The 6517-nt window shown below is 32.5% G+C and overlaps 1 non-coding gene across 1 annotated transcript; it reads left to right on the forward strand.

Annotated features, from left to right (window-relative positions):
* Window positions 1–385: 385 nt before the first annotated feature.
* On the forward strand, window positions 386–511 carry LOC117313085 (U6atac minor spliceosomal RNA). The gene has a single exon (XR_004527548.1). It is a non-coding gene; the product is annotated as a U6atac minor spliceosomal RNA (small nuclear RNA).
* The last annotated feature ends 6006 nt before the right edge of the window (window positions 512–6517 follow it).

Consider the following 6517-nt stretch of genomic DNA (forward strand, 5'->3'; position numbering starts at 1 on the left):
ATGTCTAGAAATAAATTTAACCAAGGAGGTGAAAAATCTGTTTATTTAAAACTGTAAATCATTAATAAAAGAAACTGAGGAAGCCACAAATAAATGGGAAGATATCCCATGTTCATAACATTATCAAAATGCCCATATTACTCAAAGCAATCTACAGATTCAATGCAATCCCTAACAAAATTCCAAAGGGAGTTTTCACAGAAATTGAAAAAAAAAATCTTAAAGCTTATGGAACCACAAAACACACGAAATAGCTACAGAAATCTTGAAAAAGAACAAAGCAGGAGGCATCACACTTCCTGATTTCAAATTATGTTATAAAAGTATATAAAAGTTATATAGTAATCAAAACAGTATGATATGGGCATAAAAACAGACACATAGAGTGTTGTATAAAAGGAGAGAAGATTAGCACTGCCCCTGACATGAATGGCAGAGCCTCTCAGGCCTGACAATATTCATGTGGTTAAGGCATTAACACCTACTTCATGACCTCTAACCACCGTTTTTGAAGAAACAAAAACACTAATTTGAAAAGATATACACACAGCAATGTTTATGGCAGCATTATTTACAATAGCCAATGTATGGACGCAACCTAAGTTTGTATCAACAGATGAACAGATAAAGAAGATTATATATATAAACACAAACATACACATACATACAATGGAATATTATTCAGCCATAAAAAATAATAAAATTTTGCCATTTGCAACAACATATCTGGACCTAGAGGATATTATGCTTAGTGAACTGTCATACAGAGAAAGACAAATACTGTATGTTTTCACTTACATGTGGAATCAAAAAATAAAACAAATGAACAAATATAACAAAACAGAAACAGACTCACAGATACAGAGAACAAACTAGTGTTTACCACAGGAAAGAGGGGTGGGGGAAGGAGCTAGATAGGGGAAGGGGATTAAGAGGTACAAATTACTAGGTCTAAAATAAGATACAATGATGTAATATACAGTGCTGGGAATATAGGTAATATTTTATAACTTTATATGAAGTATAATCTATAAAAATATATCACTATGTTGTACACCTAAAACTAATATAATATTGTAAAAAACTATACTTGAGTTAAAAAAAAACAGACACAGAGATCAATGGGAAAAGCCCCCCAAAAAATCCATATATATATACGGTCGATTAATTTTCAACAAAGTAGCCAAGAATATACAATTGGGAAAGAATAATCTCTTCAATAAATGGTGTTGGGAAAACTGGACAGCCACATGCAAAGGAATGTTATTGGATCCTTATCTTACATCATACACAAAATCAACTTAAAATGGATTAAAGACTTGAATATAAGAACTGAAGCCATAAAAATACTAGAAGAAAACAGAGGTAAATTCTTGTTATCAGTCCTAGCAATGACTTTTTAGGCTTAGACACCAAAAACAGAGATAATAAAATAAAAAAATAAACATATGGGATGACATCAAATAAAAAACTTCTGCACAACAAAGGAAACCATCAACAAAATGCAAAGGCAACATATGAAATGGGAGAAATATCTGCAAATTATATATCTGGCAAGGGGTTAGTATATAAGAAACTCAGACAACTCAGTAGCAAAAACCCGCAAGCAATCTGATTTAAAACATGGGCAGAGGATTTGAATAAACATTTTTCCAAATAAGACATGCAAATGGCCAACAGGTACATGAAAAGAGCTCAATATCACTAATCATCCCAGAATGCAAATCAAAACCATAAAAAGATATTACCTTATACTTGTAGGAATAGCTATCATCAAAAAGACAAGAGATAGCAAGTGCTGGTTAGGATGTGGAGAAGTGGAAACCCTTGTGCACTGTTGATTGGGATGTAACATGATGCAGCCAGTAGGAAAAACAGTATAGAGGTTACTCAAAAAGTTAAAAATACCACATGATCTAGCAAACCCACTTCTGGGTATATAGCCAAAGGAAATAAAATCACTATCTCAAAGAGTTTTCTGCTCCCCCATGTTCATTGCAGTATTATTTACTGTAGTCACAGCATTGAAACAACTATCTATTGATACGTGAATAGGTTAAAAAATTATGGTATATATATATATATATATATATATATATATATATATATATGTATATATGTATATAATGGAATATTATTCAGCCATAATAAGGAAGGAGTTCTGCCATTTGCAACAATATGGATGGACCTTGAGGGCATTATGTTAAATGAAATAAGTTAGAGATAAACAAATATCGTATGATCTCACTTATATGTGGAATCTGAAAAATTAAACTCACAGAAAAAGTGAACAAGCTGATGGTTGCCAGAGGCAGGGGGTAGGTGGGAGAAATGTGTGAAGGTGCTCAAAAAGTACAAAATCCAGTTATAGGATAAATAAGCTCTGGGGATGTAATATATAGCATGGTGACTATAGTTAGCAATATTGTATTGTATATTTGAAGTTTTCTAAGTTTAGATCTTAAAAGTTCTCATTACAAGAAAAACTTGCAAGGTGCGTGAGGTGATAGACATTAATTAAACTTATGTGGTAATCATTTAGCAATATATATGTATATCAAATAATTATGTTGTACAACTTAAACTAATACATTATGTCATTATACCTCAATAAAACCAGAAAAAATAAATTTTTATTATATTCTTCTCTGTATTGTCTTTTTAAACTCATGGTCCTTTCTGTCCCCTCTCAGTCCTCTTGCATCAGTTGTCCACTTAAGTTTAGATTTTTCTAGCAAAAAACTTACTGCCCATACTCCATTGTCTTGGTTCTATTACCTGGTGTATCAGTGGGTATGTTGGAGTCCCTCAGCTAAAGCTGAGTTTCTAGGTGGGCCTATGGATTATCCACTCAGTTCTCCAATGAGAACTGGAAACAAGATGGTGTGGCTTATCTCTAGCAGCACTTATTTTGGTCAAATGAATTTGTTTGCTGCTAGAAAGCATTTGTTCAAGTTAACTATTCCAGAAATTTCTCTGTAACCATGAAATTTTCTACAAAATGAAAACTTACAGACAACTCAGGTACTCTGTAAAGATGGCTTACTTTGCAAAAAACTGTTAGGATTCACCTAAATGGTTCATTTTACCGCCCATTCTGTGTTTCATGTGACTATGACACTTTGTTTCCCTGAAGAGATGAGAAAATACCCAAACTTCAATTTGAGTGTCTGAGCTAAGCTAAAATTCATGGGAGTTTTCCCTGGGTGCTCTAGATAGGATGCTTTCCCTATCTCAAGAAATCACAAAGATGGAGGTAGGTTACAATTCACTTAAAGTCAATGAATTATGTAAAATCCTGTGAAGAATAAACAGGAAAGCATCAGTGCCGTTCTACGCCTTGTCTCAAAGTATACTCTGCATCATCTCTGTATCATGCCTTATAGATCATTTTTAACATGTGGTTATTTTATAAATTAAAAATAAAAAATTATTCAAAATAACATTACAGTCAGAACAGTAGCATATTCCCTCCCCGTATTGTTCCTCTGAAAGACGTATGACTTTCTGTATCTGATTGACCTCACTTCTATTGATGCCTTAACAGTATGTTTCATAATCATTTTAATTGTAAATAGAAAGCCATAAGACTTGGAAGCCTATATTAGCAAATAAAAATTTGGAATTCTGTGCTAGAAAAAAAAATTTTCCATGTCTTTTTGTTTTTAAAGCCACAATACTCATGGGCAAAGCCCCTTTGATGTCCTGGTTAGATTTTCCAATAAATATGGGGTCAACCACACCCAGGATAGATCTTAATCCCTAGATCAGGGAGAGAGGCACAAAAATCCATCACCTAACAGGGAGGTTATGTTTTCCCATGCCATGAGCTAAAACCTCTGGGAAAGCTGCAGTTTTCCTGCTTCCCTCTCAATACAAACCAATATGCCTAAGAGACCCTAGGAGACAGTAGAACCTTAAGGCTAAGGTTGTTCCTTGAGACTGACTAGAATTTATTAGCCAGATAACTAGCACCGCCAAGGCTTTTGTTCATTGTCTGATTTAATTGTCATGTTAGCAATGAAAACTTTATCATGTAAGTGCTCATAGCATTTACGTCTATTTTATGGTCTCCTGTGAAACTCCATTTTAAATTGCAGGTGACTGCTAATAATTCCAGGAGTAATGTCCATGTGTTTCACACACCTGATCAATCTTAGCATTTGTGAGTTTAACTCTATAAAATATTACTTACTGACCATTGCAACAGACCATATATACTGCTCTGCTGACTTACAGTCCCTGGATCTCTACTATCCACAGACGAAATGGTTCTAATCCCCTGGGATGAAATCACCTTTTGTTCTCATCCTGTGTCTTCTGGCTAGGTTTAAACAGCTAAAGCTATTGCCTTTGTGTCTTCAGAATCGTTAAGTCTTTATTTCCACTCTGACAGGTCTACCGTCAATGTTGCTGAGAATCAGTCTTCTTCATACACTTCATTTTCCCTTCGTGAATTTTCAGCTGGAGAAGAGGTTTGATCTAACAAGCGATGCATCGTTTTCTGCTCTGGGTAATTTAACTTCCTCATGGTCTAATGTTATCAAATCTAGGCTGCTATTAAAATCACTCTATGCCAAATGTGTTTTCTTAGTGTTGACATTACAGCTTATGAATTTAAATTTTAGGTCATACAGTGGAATAAGACTTAAGATTAAAATTAGTTTTGTATATACTATTTTCCTGGAGATAAAATTAAACTATAACAATCTAACATGAAAGTAAAAATGTTTTGTTGACTCAGTTATGGATCTAACCTTGAGGTTTAACCTCAAGAACTGACATAAAAATCATTTATTACATATATTGGTGTTGTGATAAATGTGCAAAGAGAACTATTTTAAAGCCAGGCTCCCTTAGGAATTTAGAGTTTAAAACATTAAAAAAAGACTCTAAGGACATATCAATACTTAGAAAATAATATGCATGTGTGTAAAATTGCATATAAATGTATGCACAGAAATATATTTTGATTATATTTTCCTTGAATAAAAGTCTTTTATATGTGCTTATATGTGAATATATATGTATGTATGTTTATAAATATACATACAGAGATGGACTGTCACAATCTTTAGAGTATAGAGTAAATTTCAGTCAATATACATTTGTTGAGTATATTTAAGTAAAATCTTTCAGTCAGACACAGGAACACAATATTTTATATTTAAGACATTGTGACTTTTTAAAAAGTATTTTGTCCATTACAAGGATGCAGTCTTTTATGAAAGAAATGTTGTGTTTGAAATAGTTAGTGGCCTAAAGCCACCAGTCCAATTTTGTCCAAGACTGTGATTAAAACAAGAGCATCTTTTGCAAATATATATTTATATATACATATATACACATATACATATATATGTGAGTGTGTGTGTGTATATATACATATAAGTATATATAAATAAATAAATATTTATATATATGTGTGTATATATAGAGAGAGAGAGAAAGAGAGAGGGAGAGATTGTAGTACCCAACAAAGAAAATTGAGGAAAGGAGTACAAAAAAAGCAAGCTTTTCTTTTTTTTAATGTCTTCAAAGGCTTAATATGAATATTTATATATTTCTTAATTTTTTTTCTCCTTCAGATAAAGGAAGTAGCTATTCTGTGAGTTAGAAAGGCAAATTAAATGAAATTAGATAATTGACTGGAAGAATAGTGATAAGGAAACAGACCGTGTCTGAGAAAGACAGGATGTTTGGCTTCTAAAAGATAAGCAATCCAGCAACGCTTTGACACCATGGCCTTAAAATTTTGACACATTACTAGCTAAGGTTTTTTTTGTTGCAATCTACAATTTAGGATAAGTCAAAAAAAAGTTTAAGTAACAATGGGAAAGGTAATGGCATGTGCCTAGAACATGTCTTTCTTTTAAAAGTTCCTCTAGAAATGTCATGTCAAAATACATCACTGCAATACAGTGGGGCAAAGATGGTGTATTTAATAAATAGTTCTGGGGCAATTAATATCCATATGAGGGGTGTGGAAATATCTTGACTTTCTACCTCATACCATTCACAAAAAGTAAATACAAAATGGTTTTCAGATGTAAATTTGGGAAGTAAATCAATGAAACATTTAGAGAAAAACAGGGAACATCTTTTGAAACTTACAGTAAACAAAGATTTCTTAAATAGGATATAAACACACCAACAATGACAAAAAAATTGATAAACTTAACTATGTTAAAATTAATTACTCTTGCTTATCAAAAAAGACCACTAAGGATGAAAAGGCAACCACAGAGAGTGGGAGAAGACATTTATGCCATGTATATTCAACAAAAGACTCATATAAAATTACATAAAGAACTCAAAATCGAAAAACAAACAAAAAAGGCAACCAAACATAAAAATGTAAAAAATCTGAAGCAAATTAAAAGATTATATTCAACTATTTAATAAACATAGAAAAAGCTGCTCAGCTCACCAGTCATCAAAGAAATAAAAGCTAAAACCCAAAACAACATCAGTACACAGGCTCCAGAATGGCTAAAATAATAAAAACAGAAAATAA

Source organism: Tursiops truncatus, chromosome 7, assembly GCF_011762595.2.
Source record: "Tursiops truncatus isolate mTurTru1 chromosome 7, mTurTru1.mat.Y, whole genome shotgun sequence".
Lineage (NCBI taxonomy): Eukaryota > Metazoa > Chordata > Mammalia > Artiodactyla > Delphinidae > Tursiops > Tursiops truncatus.